This window comes from Zeus faber, assembly GCF_960531495.2.
Source record: "Zeus faber genome assembly, chromosome: 8".
Classification (NCBI taxonomy): Eukaryota; Metazoa; Chordata; class Actinopteri; order Zeiformes; family Zeidae; genus Zeus; species Zeus faber.
Genome location: NC_137195.1, coordinates 28651761 through 28669641, shown reverse-complemented (window position 1 = coordinate 28669641; position 17881 = coordinate 28651761).

Below are 17881 nucleotides of genomic sequence, written 5' to 3'. Positions count from 1 at the left end.
AATGTTTTGACACAACATCAATGGAAGAACGGTCCGCCCTCTGGTTCAAATCGCTAGAAACTGATAGCGACTCTTTAATGATAAAAAAAAACAACCTAATCAGCTCGCTGCTTCAAATGAGGAATTAGTGGAAGGAAGGCGATGCTCCCATGTTCCTAAACAGCGCTTGCCGTTATCTTTCCCCCGTCTTCATTTCCAGGATATCCCCCTTGCTTGGAGGCCAATCCATTATCGCGGAATGGGTTTGGTTGAGCAAGGGCTCTTCAAAGTTTTTCCCAGATAGCGATGATTGTTTTTGAAAAGTTCTGGGTGGGGTTTCCCGAAAGTGCAATTTGCTCTAAGTCCATACGAATAGCTGTTCCAGCCTTTCAGGTGCGGCCGTCTAAGCGGCAGAGACAACCAGTCCTGTCCGGAACTCAGCCGGATTCCTGGGGCTGACGACTGGGGGGGGGTGCGACCTATAGCAGCTCCTCATTACGTTTTCATCTATGGCCATCCATTCAATATATGCTCATTAAAAACCTGAGCGGCAGTTGAAGTGCGGGGTGGGGGTGGGGAGGCTGTTTGAATAAAAGAAAAAAAGGCATTGCCCCCGCTCCCAAGCCACCCGCCCACACCACCAACCGCGGCACTTTCCCAAGCTCGCTGTCCATTCATTAATGCTATGTGTAGCCCGCTAAGCCCTCCGTGAGTGTCGGAGGAGTGTGAGGAAGCTCTGTAATCCCCGCCATTGCTCTTTATACTGCCCGTGACACTCATCCCCCACTGTGTCAGAGCCAGCACCCCCCCGGGCCTAATCCCCCCGGTGGCAGGCCGCTCCGGGATGGGGATGCAGATGGGGATGGGGATGGTGGGTAGGCCGAGTGGGTACAGTAGGGTGCCGGGCGGTAGCAGGGGGTGGCCCCAGCTGTCCACCCAATTTGCGGTCGGTCCCCTGCTCGGAGACACCATTGATGTCGCCGCGGCCCATCTAGCCCCATCACGCTCTCTCGCTCCCTCCCGAAGCAGTTGGTGTTTCCACCCCCCCACTAGCACACTATTAAGCATGTTTCATATGCCTGAAATCATAGTCTGCTTCAAATACTATGCTAAAAGTACCAGGATGACAGTAGCAAACGCTTTCCACCAAGGTACAGGAACCACCTAGACCCCGAACCTTCTGAAACCACCGCACCCAGAAACCGCGGAGATCAGGAGGAGGTGACTGGTTCGACACACTGGTCACACTATTTTTCGGTTCCTGGCTTATTTTTTTTATTAAACTAAGTAGCCGTTTTCCAGTAATTGTGTTGGTGTGCTTAACGATTCTACCATAACTCTCCCCCAATGATTGCCATTCCCCCTAAATGTACCTTGCCCGGACTTTCTTGGGACCAGTGTCACTCTCAGTGCCATTGCCGTCAATTTCCTTTTCATTCTTTGCAGCTTCTTTGACCTGTTTTAGTTATTTAGCCTTTTTGTTTAGCAGCCGAGCTTGAATTGCCTTTAACCATCTTTCCTCTTCACAACTGTGTTCTACACAGTGACCTCTGTGTGAACTAAGCCAATGAGATACAAGTGAAGACGCAACGAGTTGTTTGTTGTGAACAAATCTCACTTCAGCGTGCGAGTGACCTTTGACAAACAGATTTAAATGATTCTCCCACCGACTCTTGTGACTCTCTTCTGTTCATCAAAAACCACAAGTCGTCTCCTGCTCACTGTGCATCATCAACTGAATCAAATGAACGAAGAGTAGGAGAACCACAGCGTGTGATCTTTGTGCTTGGATTATCCTATAATGAAGATCTACATGGGGGGTGATCTGCATTGCACCGTCAACGTTCGATTCTGGAATTTGCCGTTGCATTCCCCAGTTAGTAGCGGGACATCCCCAATTCAATTTCTTTCCACATGCACTGACCCCCTGGCACGCAGGGCCCCTTGGTGTGCACCCAAGACGCCCTGATGACAGATCCAGGCCAGGTTTTAGGACTCTCTGTTCTGCCACCAAGTGTTGCTGAACATTTTTCCTCCTTGCTTCGGTGAACGGGGGTTAGTGCAGCAACTGTTCTCTTGTCTCTTTCATTACATATTGGCTCCAAACCTTTCCCTCTCGGTACGATTGAGGGGATGATGTGAGTGTCGCGACAGAGAAAATGGGGGTGAACGCCGAGCAGAGGGCAATTCGTACTAAGCGGCCAGTGAACGTGCAGACCGAGCGGTTGCAGGATGGCACATTACGGCTCCTCTAGTACAATTAGGACTACTTAACAATGCATCGGTATGCAGGCCTGCTCGCCCAGACTTATTTTAATAGGAAGACGGGGGGAGGGAAAGACTGGAAATTGAAAGAGAAAGGAATGGAGGCCGTGTGAGAAGGCGGGCTCAATGATTAGCGGTTGTTTCTTTCTACTTGTGCCCCTTTGGTCCGCTTGATGGAGCGGTCGCCTGGGGAGAAGGTTTCAGAAGGCACCCTGGGGTGGCCCTGAGAAGTAAAAGTGACGTGCGCTCGTGTTACAAGTAGGGCCTACCTTCAGTCGTCTTTCAGAAGAAATTAACTTCTCTGGAGTAGGTTCTTTTTAAGTATAAACCCAAGATAAGGCACCATATTGCAACTTCTTTGCTTGAGCTTGTGTTACCCTTTAATGAACCTCTGTTGATTTCACAGAAGTAACTATTTGTACCTTGTGTACTACCTACCTACCTCATTAAGTTAATCAATACTTCCCGACACATCTTCAGGTTGTTATTTGAGTACACTTATATACACACATATATATACATATATTTTTTTACTATTTAACTTTTTTTTCTTTTTTTCTTTCACTTGACTACAATTTGTGAGTACTCGACCCAGCTCTTCCTGCCACGAATGCCATCCTGTATGTCAGAGGTGTGGCCCTGTTTATTACATGCAACATTTTATTATAATTGTGTAATTTCCTCCTTAAAAGTCTTTCACGGCCTCACGTTATTTACAAGAAGTTAATGGCGAAAAGGTTGCAGAACTGACTCAAAGTTAAAAAGAACTTCAATTGGCTTGAGGAATGGGGGGAGAGAGAGAGAGAGAGAGAGAGAGACAGAGAGCGATATCAAGGAATAGAAATAACAAAACTTTTAAAAAGGGAAGAGGAGGGGAAGTAAGACTTGCCGCTTGACTCGCTCCTGGATGCCTTGCGGCTGTGGCTGTTTTAAACGCGGTGGCGACCGACCCTGTCCCCGGCTTCTCCTCTCGCCATAGCCATCATCGATGTGACGTGTATTAGCGTTGCAGCTCAGCGCGTTGCCCCGCTGTCTCCACCATCCCCACCCTCTCTCTCTCTTTCTCTCTTGCTCGCTTTCGCTCACCGCTGCCAATCAGCATCACACCGCATCACGCATCACACCGGAGTGGCTCCCAACTCCCGAGTCATTTAAAAGATTTGTTCGCTACGAACAAATTGGTTGCAAGTCTGGCATCGCTCCTAGTAGGCCTAATTATAAGCACAGTTATTAGTGTCGTGCTATGGTATTATTTAATTGTAAAAAGGGTGCCGTAGTAGAGGAAAAAAGTTGGGAAACACTGCCTGAAGGTCTTGGGGCTCTTATTTTGACGTGCTCACATTATTTACTTTTTCGACTTGCATGCCGGTAGATTTAACTTTTGCCAGTCTGGGGGTTATTTGGTTATCTGAGCACCTCTTTGGGAGGGCTTTCATTTGTTTCACCATAACATCACCAGGTGTGAGCAAAAGTGGAAATACTCCAGGTAGGTCCTTTTTTGTGAAAGACTGGCCGATATCTGTCGTCAGGCTGTACTTACTACACCCCCCCGATCTCTCTACACTGTCAGTCAGCATCCCACCGCAGGCACCGACGCAATGAGCTGTTAAGTCCCCCCCGTCCCTCTTTCTGACTCTCTCTCTCAAATTCAAATTTGTTTTATTTGGCATGACAAGAATTCTTACATCGCCGAAGCAAGACATGTTCATCACAATTCTGATATCACACATAACATAGAATGAGGTCAGGAACTTCAGGACAATAATGACATTAATAAATACAAAACAAAACAAAAAATACTACCAATAATAATAGTAGTACATATAGCTGCAGGCAGCAATACAAGGGCTCGAGTTTATTAGTGTTAGGTATGTATCACAGTTTCTTGGTTTCTGTGAAATGCATCAAAAGTTAACAAACTTACAAACATCAGACATTGTGGAGTTATGTCCAGAGTACTTTATTAGATAGAATATAGAATTCTGTGACTGACCTTGAGGACTGGATTTTTGGGCAATGGCTTCTTTTATTGTATTAGATTTTCTGTTATTTTTCAGCATCTTGAACAATAACCAAATCTAATTTTGTAATTACTTACAAGGTCATAGACATTGGGTCTTGTGGTATTTCTGTGAGTTATCATTGCACGGCTTCCATTTTTCAGACGGATCGCTGGATCTTGAACGCATCACCCAGCTGCACATTTCAGTGGATTCGACTTGATGTGGTCAAGAGGTTTTGTGGACACATTATTTTGGTATTTGTCATTCCTCCGGCAATATTATAGTTTATAATGTCGAACCAATACAAAGCAAGTCTATACTGTACACTTGACACGGTGCAATGTACATTCCGACTATGTACACACATATTGTGTATGTACACATACGTACACACCTCCACATTTATAGTAAATAGTATGATGACGTCCTAAATCTCTTACTGTATACCTCATCTTGTTTCTTTTGTTTACAAACAGTGGCGTATCAGTCAAGCCCGACCAGCTGAATATTTGGGGTCAAAGTTGGTCGGTTTTTCACTAATATTTGCTCTTTCGGTAACTTAAACCTTAGCTGTAGGAAACTGTTATTACATGACGTTTGGTAAAAAGTACCGTTTATTTTTTACTTTAAACCACACCTTGTCATTGTTATAACTTACCTTGTTGTATGTAATTGTGGTGATATGCTCTGTGATTATATGCAAGGACGTTTGGAGCGGGCGGAGGGACTCTTTCTGACCGTGTCTGATCAGATGTCACTGAAAATCACTGATTCTTTCTTTAATTGCTTTCCTATTGCGGGTGCCGGGCTCGGGTTGGGAGGAAGGCGAGTTCAAGTTCTAGTTGTTGTTTGAGGAAGACCCGGCGCATCAGCTTTGGGGGGCCTCGTGCTGCCAACCGGAGAGCGAAGGAAGCAGCGGCGCTCCTGTTGTACGATTGGCTGTTCGTGTCATGTGGTTGTTTCTCTGCTCTGTATGACTGGCTGTTTGTGTTGTGTCTTTGTAGGTAGAGAAAAAAATACTCTGTATGGAACTGTATTGAAAAATAAATCTCATTATTTTATCATCGTAATATGTGGAAGATTTTATCGTGAAAATTATCAAGATCATTTTATCACCCAGCCCTATCATGAAATACAAAAAATGTTGTGGTATTTCTGTGAGTAATTGCCATTGCATGGCTTCTATTTTTCTGATGCCTCACTGGATCTTGAACGCATCACTCAGTCCCACATTCTAGCGGATTTTACGAGTGTTTGTGGATTATTTTTTATTGTATTTTTCATTTATCCAGCAAAGTAATGTGGACTAATGTGGATAATGGTTAATGTGGGAAATTTTTGGGGAACTGTACTGCTCAGGACAGGCGGGCCCTGCAGAGGGTGGTGCGTTCAGTCCAACGAACCACTGGAACTACTCTCCCCTCCTTGCAGGACTTATACACAAGGAGGTGTGTTAACAGAGCCTGAAGGATCCTCACCACCCCAACAATGTTCTGTTCCAGCTGCTGCGGTCGGGCAAGCGCCTCCGCAGTCGCACAGCAAGAACAGAGAGACTGAGATGGAGTTTCTTCCCACAAGCCATAAGGACTGTCAATGCTGAACTCACCAGGGGTCCTAACAAAAAGCCCTGAGACACTCACACGCCCCACTGCCTTACTGTACTGTATGTAGCATACTGTACTGCAAGTTACCATGTGACTGTTCTGGGTCACTGCATACTGCGCTGTATTGCTGTTCTGTTCGGTGTTACTGTATTTCTGTGTCGTACTGTTGTATACTGTACTGTATATCTCCATACACACTTTATTCACATGCACCTTACTGCACATATCTGTATATACAAATAGCCTATCCGATATGCATAATTCTATTCCCTTTATTTCTATTTTGTCCCCCCACTCTGTATTACCTTTTTAAGTCTTATTTTATTTTAATTTTATTTTATTTATATTATTCTATTCACTAACTGCATTACATTTTAGGAATCAGTTAGTTTCAGTTAGTTAGCTAGGTAGAAATTAGGTTAGCTATTACTTTTGGTTTAAAAACTATTGTGCATAATCTCCGGGTGCGTTGCAAAGACATTTCACTGCGTATATGTATGAACATATGTATATGTATGTGACAAATAAACCTCTTGAATCTTGAATCTTGGTCCACAGATTCAAAATATCAATCAAACATATCTACTGACATCTACACCGCACACTGGACACAGTCCAACAGGGCATTCTCAGTCGGAATCTGTACAATTATAGTAAGTAATGTGATGATGTCATAAAGAGTTTCACTGTAAATCTCATCTTGTTCATTTCAGAACAAGACGTGTGACATGTCAGTTAACCAAGACCAACTAAATATTTTGGGTTAAAGTTTTTCTGTTTTTCATTAATATCTGTTCCGTATGTGGATTGATTTGGATGAAATTTAAACATCAGATCCTTGTGACATAGCAGTTTAAACGACACCTCAACCTTGCTCGCAGCTTATGCCGAAGTATGTATTCCAGAAAGTTTTAGCCGGGTTGGACATATTTCGGAACCAGATGTAATGGCTCGTCTCTGTAATATTGATCTAAATTTGGTCGGTTTTTCGTTGGTATCTGCTCTGTATTGTGATTGATTTGGATGAAACCTCAACCACAAGGTGTTTTTGACCTCGCAGCTCAATCAAGATGTCAACCATGTTCGTGTGTAATGCAGAGGTTGGTGTTCCAGATAGTTTTATGCTTCAAAATTCAGAGAAATCTTTCCCGAACAATAACAGGCCTGTAGGCTGGACCCCTAATTAATAATTAGTATATTAATATAATATATTATTACAATATATCATATAACAACAATAACAATAACAAATATAGCTGCAGGCAGCAATATACGGGGTCCAGCGTATTCGTTTTAGGCAAGTATTACAGTTTCCGCAACATATGTAATAACCTCATATTTACATTCGTTGGTACTTTTTAAGTAAATTCCTGTGTCTAAGTGAAATTGTAGTTTTGACGTCCAATATTTTTACAATTTATTATGACAATTTTGTAAATATATGTAGACCTAGTACATCTTCTGCAGCTTGTATTTCAACTTCAGTAGCCCAAATTGCAATATATTTCATTCTTGATAATTGGAAATTACTACAGACAGATTCAATGTTATTGTCGTATGCTACACAACTACTTGGCGAGTAATACTGATTTAGCCAAATTTTGTTCCTTGCATGGGAATCAACAATTGCATAACAGGATTTCTGCTTAATAATTGTACATGTACTACCAGAATGGTTATTATTGAGTATTTTTCGAGCTTATCAAGGTTGTGCGTAATCACCGGGTGTCATGACATTTCACTGCATATATGTACGACCGTATGTGTATGTATGCGACAAATAATCTCTTGAACTTGAACTTGAAGAAAAATAATTATTATTTGACCGTAATTTCTTCATTGCTCCATCAATTGCCATTGCTATATAATACAACACAGAGTCAGTGATCTACATCAATGCAGCCAGTAAACAACTTTGCATACCTTATTTGGAATGTTGTATTAAACATCATTTGTCTTGTTGGCAATTCTATATTGCAATTTAATCTCTTCCTGGAACATAATCATTTTTTCTACCGGACTTTTTCATGTCCTGATAAAGATTATTTCCTTTAATCAAAACATTGTCTAAGTAATTTTGCGTCCATGTGCCAACATTCCAAATCTTGTTTTTCGAATTGCTGTTAAACTCATCGCTGAACATTGTTTATTTCTGGAGTCTTCAAATTGTAAATCATCCTTGTGAAATGAGCCTCTTAACACCATATGGGGAATCAACATTTGTATTGAAAGTTTTTCCATTAGCATTTTTTGCATCAGACTTTTCTTCAGTACATTTTTTATTAATATTGTGACTGACCTTGACGACTGGATTTTTGGACAATGGCTTCTTTATTTTCCTAGATTTTCGGCCGTTTATAGGCATCTAAGAATAACAAAAATAACTTTTGCAATTACTTTTCATAACAACAACAACAGCAACAACAACAACAAAAATACATACAATTAATTTGAAAAATATATAAATACATGTTATTTGTAATAACTACATAGAAAGAAAGAGTCTTTATTCATCACACAACACACTATAACACATGCTTGCACACACACACACACACGCTTTGATGGTGGCCAGTGAAATGGATTCTCTGCTTTTAACCCATCCTGGCTTGTCCTTCCTCAGGGGGCACAGCCAGGAGCAGTGGGCAGCGTACGTGGACGCGCCCGGGGACCAGGTGATAAATGTCCATCGCTGGTCAGACGATGATGGGTGCATGTTTTTGGGGGGGGTCCTTACTGACGTGAGGTGGAGGAAACCCCATGTGAGCATGGGGAGAACATGCAAACTCCACACAGAAAGGCTCCTATTTTGGGAGATAACCCACCGGAGCACGTTGCCATCGAACCCAGGACCTTCTTGCTGTGAGGTAGCAGTGCAATGCACTGCGCCACCGTGCCACATTATAGTACTTTTTATGTTAGTAAAGCACAATTGTAAAATGTAGTTTAATAGATTACTATTGTCTATATTGTAATGCAGATGACATTTATGTAACTTTCACATTCATTTGCAAGTAGAATTATTATGGACTTTCTGCCTTTTCATTACCATTTGTTAGGTCTAGTTATAGGAAAATGTTTAAAAATGACATTTATTACCAAAAAAAGTCATTTATTTTTTATTTTAAACTATATGTTGTAATTATTATGACTTACCTTGTTCCATTGAGGTACATCCAGAGTCTCTGTGAAGGTTGATGTTGTGTGTCCTATACGTCAATTATGACGTATTTACATTGATTTATGATAGCAGTGTAATTTAGGTAATATTTTTGTAAAGTTGAGTTCAGTTTTTTAGTTGGATTACATTTTCAGTAAGTTCCCTTTCCATGAAATATGAAAAACCTTGTGATATTTGTGTGGGTAATTACCATTGCATGGCTTCTATTTCGCTAGTGTTTTCAAGGGACATTTTAAGGATTATTTTCAGGTTGTTTTTTTTCATTCATCCGGAAAAGTAAAATGGACCTCAGATTAAAAATATAAATCAGAAATTAAATGGCAGATTGACTGACTTCTACCAGGTAAGAAGCTATATAATTATACGCGTAAATCGAGTTTGGTAACGCCTAAAAACTACACAGTCCGACTGCGAAACGAGTTGTTTGATTTTCTGACTCTTTGTTCAATTGATTCAGTTGGTGTAACGCAAAAGGTGAAACGAGCGAGGACCTCCAGTAAAGATGCAGGAGAGTTCATTCATTTTGTTTTGTGAATTGAAGATGAATTTGCTTGCCCGTTCTATTGTCAAGGTGACTCCAGACTTCCAAGTCTTTTAAAAGAGTTGTTTGCGATGAACAATCATTCGCGAGTAATGCATGACTTCTAGCAGGCCATTTTAATAAGAACTGTTCTCCTTATTTCCATGTGGTGTAGTGGTTACCAGAATAGTGGTGAGCCGTGGGATAAAAAAGAGGGCGAAACTTAGTAGTATTGTACCCGCTGTGTATTTTGTCCTGAATATCATGTTCATTTTAAACTGACGTTAATAAGACTTGCAATGCGCTTAAGAGTGCGATCACACACAAAATGGTGGATATTAAAAGAGGGAGAATTTATGTCCTCCAGCCCAAAGTGTCAAACACTCCAAACTCTTTTATAGCTTTCTCTCGATTCCATAGAATCGAGAGAAAGGGTCTTACACAATGACAACCTGCCAAACCGGCGTCATGAATAGTAAATTCCACTCGGGGTCACAAAGTAGCGAATAAACATTTATTCAAATCCTTTCCACACGGATCCCAAGCCTTAATATGGTACAAATTTCAAAAGTTTTGAGTCACTCATGTTCACTCCACTCTACTGTTTCACGTCCGTATCGTAGCGACTCCTGAATGGAAGGTGTTATGTGCACTCAGGTTCACTCAAAGTTTGCTGGAGACATTATGGGGGAGCTTGAGTGCTGCAAGGTGCCAGGTTATGAGCTGATTCCACAATAACAGCCAGCCACGTGCCAAATAAGTGTTGATGGCATGTGTGTGTGTGTGTGTGTGTGTGTGTGTGTGTGTGTGTGTGTGTGTGTGTGTGTGTGTGTGTGTGTGTGTGTGTGTGTGTGTGTGTGTGTGTGTGTGTGTGTGTGTGTGTGTGTAAAATCGCTTGCTGTGTGGGTGGATGGAGGGGTTGCTCATAGACCTAACATTCCACATTCCAATTAGGCAACTTTCATCTCCTCCTCCTCGCTGCTGGTACGACTTGAACAAACACTCCGGTCCAGGTACAGTAAAATGCTTTAAATTATTTTTATTGTAATTTTTTATTATTTTCCCCCTTTCTTATGTATGCAGCAGATCTTTCCACAGCGGGGCCTCCAGAAGTAATGCAGGTTTGCAGAAAAAAACCCCGGGGCAGGCTTACATCCAGGATTTCTGGGGGGTGTGGGGGGGGGGATCTCCGATGGGGTGCTAGAAGGCCTATTTGCATCACCCCCCAGGGTAGTTTCAACCCCCCCGCCCCTCAACACAGGGAGGATTGTCAGCTGGCGCAGTTGCCTGGACAACAGATCGCTGGATCACAGGGTGGGAGAGAGAGAGAGAGAAATGTTCTTCAGAAAAAGCGTTGCAGCCGACGACTGATATTGGCCGGTCTTGCACAATAAGGGATCCACTTGGAGTATTTCCACTTAACCTGTCATATGTGCACACCTGGTGTTGTTATGGTGATACATATGAAATCCCTCCCAAACAGGTTCTCAGATAACCAAATAACCCTCAGACTGTCAACAGTTCAAGCTGCTGGCATGTGAGTCCAAAAAGTAAATATTGTAAGAATGTCAAAATAAGAGCCCCAAGACCTTCAAGCAGTGTTTCCCAACCTTTTTTCTCTGCCAGGGAACACTTTTTACAATGAAATAATACCACGGCACGGCACTATAACTGTGCTTATTATTATGGCCTACTAGAAGTGATGTCAGACTCAAAAAAAAAAAATTGGTTCGTAGCGAACAAATCTTTTAGATGACTGGGCAGTCGGGATCCTCTCCGATAAAAGAGTGGGTGAGCGAGTGAATGTTCAATTCACAAACTGAAAATAATTAACACTCGTTCATCGTTCACTGGAAGTCCCCCTCCACTTACCGTGGATTAAAAAAAATAAATAAATCGACTCTTTTTACTGAGAACCGAATCTCAAAAAAGAGTCGAAACCTCCCATCACCACGAATAGTCCTGGCTCTCAGCGTAAATCTTGTTCCGATGAAGCACAGAGCAGCAATTCTGTCCGGAATTGATTCATTAGATACAGTACATTATATAATAAGAGCCCAAAGCCCTTAAAGAACACCTGCTATCTCCGAACAAATTCAAAGTCTCCTCTTCTAATCTCTGTGTGGCAACAATTCAATATGGAACATATCCAGAGATCTGGCGCGATCAAATCGAAAACACCTTAAGGTGATGGATAAATACAGTTGAGACTGCTGATGCATATTAAAGCGTGGATGTTTCCTGTGAGTGTGGCGTTTCTATATGTGACATCGAGACATCGAGACTTTTACAAACGGATGCCTTCAGCTCAAGGCTTGAGTGGAAGTGTTTCTACCTGACTGAATGATAGTTTTAATAAAACAGCAACACCAGCCCCACTTTTCACGATAGTTAACCAGGGAGGTATTATCGGGGAGGAAGGCCATTCCTTTTTCGTTTTTCGTCTTTTTCGGGCTTAGAATAAGGAGCATGGTTGTCAAAGAAAATTGGTAATAACAGTAATTTGACTTCTGCCAAATCCAACCCTTAAAAGGATAGATTTGGCATTTTTCAACCGAGTTGAAATCCATTTTTATTGCATGAACTAGAGTAACATTTACTATGCTTTCCTCAATAACTTTAGTATTGAGAGTTATGAATAGGATGTCGTCATTCACCCATCATAACAAATGTCCTCATTGGAAACCATAACTCTATAAGTCGGACAATTGAACTGAAAGACGGTTTGTCCATTATTGGTCCAAAAGGGATCCAAAAACAATCACAGATGTATCCTTTAAGACCTCTCACCCATCAAGGTAAAGCTTGCGGTCAGCGCCATTGATTGGAAAAGATGTTATGGGGGCATGATATCTATGTGGTATCATAGAAGAAGAATCTTTAATCGTCACACAAGCACACCACAACACAACACATGCACACACACGCTTTTGGAAGGTGGCCGGTGAAATGAGACCTCTGCATTTAAACCATCCTGGCATGTCCTTCCTCCAGGGGCACAGCCAGGAGCAGTGGGCAGCATACGTGGACGCGCCCGGGGACCTGGTGATAAGTGTCCATCGCTGGTCAGACGATGATGTGTGCATGTTTTTGGTGGGGCCCTTACTGACGTGAGGTGGAGGAAACCCCATGTGAGCACGGGGAGAACATGCAAACTCCACATAGAAAGGCTCCTATTTGGGAGATAACCCGCCGGAGCACGGTGCCAACAGCGCCCCAGGCGGGAATCGGACCTACAGGACCTTCTTGCTGTGAGGCAGCAGTGCAATGCACTGCGCCACCGTGCCACCATAACACCCTGCACTGCTGCTGTGCATGCTCACACTGACATTTGGTCCTTGAATGTAGAAATAAAATGTACCTTGAGGAATGTGTTTTTTATATTTTTATTATATAACGATGACTTGACTTTGACACCAAAACGTGACTTTTTGCTACTAATCATGATATAAAAAAAAACTTTCTCCACCTTTTATCCAAAGCAACTTATAATTATTCAAACACCGACGGACGCAGCCATCAGGAGCAATTAGGGGTTAAGTGTCTTGCTCAAGGACACTCCAGCATGCTAGCAGGAAGAGCCTGGAATTGAACCAGCAACCATTAGATCACTAGACCACCAGCTCTACCTCCTGAGACACCATCCTCCACCTATACACTTGAACAAAACAGACAAACAGTGTATGTGTGTGTGTAAGTATGTGAATGTATAATATGTATCAGCAACGATGGGCTGCTGGCACATTTATCTTTTGTGTGCATTTCTTTTTCTGAGCATGTCTTTATGATTCCCAAACGGGCAATTATTTTGCTAACCTGTGGTTGGATTGCCAGGTGGAGAAAACATTTTGGACCCCCAGGGGTTAAGCATCTTCAGCTTAACTGAATCTAACATACCTAACTGAATCCCTTGACTCGCCTTGTAGGTTTGGGACATTGCATCCAGCAAACCTGGGTCAGCAATACCTTGACGCCGTGGCGCAGAAGTTTGAGTGTTTGTGATCATCCTAAAGTTACCAAAGACCAAAAAAATGCTGTATCTGGAATTCAAGGAGCTAAATGATGATTAAACCCTCGTCTGGGCATTTAATTGTCATGTGTAAGGAATTTGGAATTGTATAATATATAATAAATATAAATAATAACAATAAAATAATAAATCATATTAAATACAAATTATATATATATATATACACAGTGTATCCCGAAAGTATTCACACCCCTTCACTTTCCCACATTTTGTTATGTCACAGCCTTATTCCAAAATGGATTAAATTCATGTTTTTCTTCATCAATCTACATACAATACCCCATGATGACAAAGCGAAAACGCTTTTTTAGAAATTTTTGAAAATGTGTTAAAAATAAAACACTGAAATATCGCATGTACATATGTGTTTACACCCTTTACTCAGTACTTTGTTGAAGCACCTTTGGCACCGATGACAGCCTCCAGTCTTCTCTGGAATGATGCTACAAGCTTGGCACACCTGTATTTGGGGTATTTCTCTCATCGTTCTCTGCACATCCTCTCAAGCTCTGTTGGGTTAGATGGGGAACGTCGCTGCACAGCTATTTTCAGGTCTTTCCAAAATGCTCTTTCTTAAGGGCTATCTTCAATAAGGGCAAGACAGGGCTCTGGCTGGGCCGCTCAAGGACATTTACAGACTTGTCCTGAAGCCACTCCTTCATTGTCTTGGCTGTGTGCTTAGGGTCGATGTCCTGTTGGAAGGTAAACCTTCACCCCAGTCTGAGGTCCTGAGCGCTCCGGAGCAGGTTTTCATCAAGGATCTCTCTGTACTTTGCTTTGTTGATCTTTCCCTGGATCCTGACAAGTCTCCCAGTTCCTGCCGCTGCACAACCTTCAGATGCAATCACTGCAATGAAGCGATTTCCATTACTTTCAATGAGACTTCTGCACCTGTCAACAGGTAGTTTGGTCCACTCTTCCTGAGCAAACTGCTCCAGCTGTCTCTGTTTGGAGGCTGCCTTCTCCAGACTCCATGTTTCAGCTCTTTCCATAGTTGTTCGATAGGATTCAGATCAGGACTCATAGAAGGCCACTTCAGAATAGTCCAAGGTTTTGTTTTTATCCATTCTTGGCTGCTTTTAGCTGTGTGTTTTGGGTCATTATCCTGTTGGAGGACCCATGACCTGCGACTGAGACAGAGCTTTCTGACACTGGGCAGTACGTTACGCTCCAGAATGCCTTGAGTCCTGAGATTTCATTGTGCCCTGCACAGATTCAAGGCGCCCCCCGTGCCAGACACAGCAAAGCAGCTCCAAAACATAACCGAGCCTCCTCCACGTTTCACAGTAGGTATGGTGTTCTTTTGTTTGAAAGCTTAATTTTTTCGTCTGTGAACATAGAGCTGAGGTAACCTGCCAAAAAGCTCCAGTTTTGACTCATCTGTCCAAGGGACATTCTCCCAGAAGCATCGTGGCTTGTCAATAGGCATTTTAGCAAATTCCAGTCTGGCTTTTTTACGTTTTCTCTCAAAAGTGGAGTCCTCCTGGGTCTTTTTCCATCGAGCCCACAGCCACTCAAAGAGCGACGGATGGCGCGATCAGACACTGATGTACCTTGACCTTGGAGTTCAGCTTGTACCTCTTTGGAAGTTGTCCTTGGCTCTTTTTCTACCATTTGCACTACTTCTGTTCAATCTGGGGTAAATTTTCCTCTTGCGGCCCAGTCCAAGGAGGTTAGCTACAGTCCCATGGACCTTAAACTTTTTAATAATATTTGCAGCTGTAGTCACAGGACCATCAAGCTGCTTGGAGATGGTCTTGTTGCCTTTACCTTTAACATGCTTGTCTATAATTTTCTTTCTGATCTCCTCAGACAACTCTCCTTTGCTTTCTATGGTCCATGTGCAGTGTGGTGCACATGATGATACCAAACAGCAGAGTGACTACTTTTCTCCATTTTAATTGGCTGAATGACTCATTATAAGATTGAAGACATGTGTGATACCAATTAAAGAAAACAGTGAGTTTGAAATATGACTACAATCCAATTATTTATAATCTTTTCTCAGGGGTACCAACAAATCTGTCCAGGCCACTAATCTAGATTATAATACGAAATATTAGGTTGAGGGTCCCATCATTTCTGTCCAGGCCATTTTAGAATATAATTGCTCTCTTTATCAATAATTTATCTATTTTCATAGTTTCTTTGCTTTACTCTATGAAATACCAAAGTCATGCTGGTATACATGAGAAAATTGCTTTTAATTTCACTTTTTTTCACATTTCAGGAGGAATGAAGCATTGTTTCAATGAGCTGTAAGGGTACCCACAAATTTGTCCATGTCTGAACATACACTACTCACAAAAAGTTAGGGATATTTGGCTTTCGGGTGAAATTTCAGGATGAACCTAAAATGCACTATAAACTTTACAGGTGAACTTAATTTGACCTTCTCTAAACTTTTGAATGCACATGTACAACTGTTCAATGTTTCAGTACTTTTTGCACAACTTGCTGTTCTCTAACAAGGAGCTGAACAGCAAAATTCACAACAGGGGTTTGATCCATGAATCAAATACATTTCCTGGTTCAATTAGAATTGGTATTTAAACAGTCCTCTTCATCATGCTGTTCGCATTTTGACATCATGAGACCAAGACGACACCTAACAATTGATCAACAGTACCTCGCCATTGTGAGGCTTCAAACAGGATGTTCTCAGAGGGAAGTGGCCACTGAGCTTAGAGTGTCACAGAGTGTCATCAGCAGGTTGCAACAGAGATACAGAGACTGGAAGAGTCACAGAAAGGCATAGACGTGGACGTCCTTTGGCCACATCCCACACTGATGAGCGCTTCATTGTGAACAGTGCCCTGCGGAACCGGATGATGAATGCCACTCAACTCCAGGCACATTTAAGGGAGGTGAGAGGCACCCAAGTGTCACATCAGACCATTCAAAACCGTTTACATCAGCGTGGTCTGCGTGCTAGATGACCTGCAAGGGTACCTGACCACACCACCAGGCACAGGCATCATCGTCTTGCATGGGCCAGGGAGCATTTACGCTGGATGAGGGACCAGTGGCCTCAGTGCTGCTCTCTGATGAAAGTCGATTCACGTTGAGCAGAAATTATGGCCAACGATGTTGGAGACGTCAAGGAGATCATCAGCCACTGTTGTCACCAGACGAGCCTTTGGTGGTGGTGGTGTTACAGTGTGGGCAGGTGTGTCTAGTCAATACAGAACTGCCCTACACTTTGTGAATGGTACAGTGACAAGCCCATACTACCTGAATAACATCATTAATCCAGTCATTGTGCCCCTGCATGAACAACACAGGCCTCATTTCATCTTCATGGACGACAATGCTCCAGCTCATCGAGGTGGCATCATTAGGGAACGGCTGCTGGAGACCGGGGCACCTCAAATGGAGTGGCCTGCACTTTCTCCAGACCTGAATCCCAGAGAAAACCTATGGGATCAGCTGAGTCGCCGTGTAGAGGCTCGTAACTCTGTACCCCAGAACCTCAATGACCTGAGGGCCGCCCTTCAAGAAGAGTGGGGTGCCAGGCCTCAGCAGACAATAAGTCGACTTGTGAACAGCATGAGACGTCGTTGTCAAGCTGTAATTGATGCTCAAGGGCACATGACAAGTTATTGAGACATTGATATTTTTTGTTGTGGTAAACCCACCACTGTTATTGGCTTTTGTTTCAATAAATTGTTTGAGATGAGGAAATCACCATTGCATGCTTCTACTTAAATGCCCTACATTCATGATGTAATATCACTGTAGCGTGAACTTTTTACATTTTCCATATATTTCACCTGAGAGCCAAATATCCCTAACTTTTTATGAGTAGTGTATATATATATATATACAAACAGTACAGTAGCATACAAAAAGGAGGCTCAACAGTCTAAAAGAAACAAGAAATACAAAAATATGCAGAATGTACAAAATGTGCTCTATGCATCAGATAAAGAATTAAAGGAGGATGAAGAAAGATGAAGAAAATACATGAAAGATTATGACAGGGTGCAGCGAGGATGCAAATAGGTGTTAATATATATATATATATATATATATACATACATACATACAGTATATATATATATAGCTTGATAATTAAATACTATTACAAAAAAAAACTATCTAAATATATAAAATAAACAAATAAATAAACAATATGTATACAACAGTATGGAAGCACCAAATAACAGATGGGTCAGTCTAGCTTGATTCATTGACTCACTGACATGTTTTGCTTGTGGTGGGAGCTTTATCAGTGATAAGAAACTTTGCTTTTGGATGTTTATTTTCTTTCCACCCCCAAGACAGAACAACTAGCTT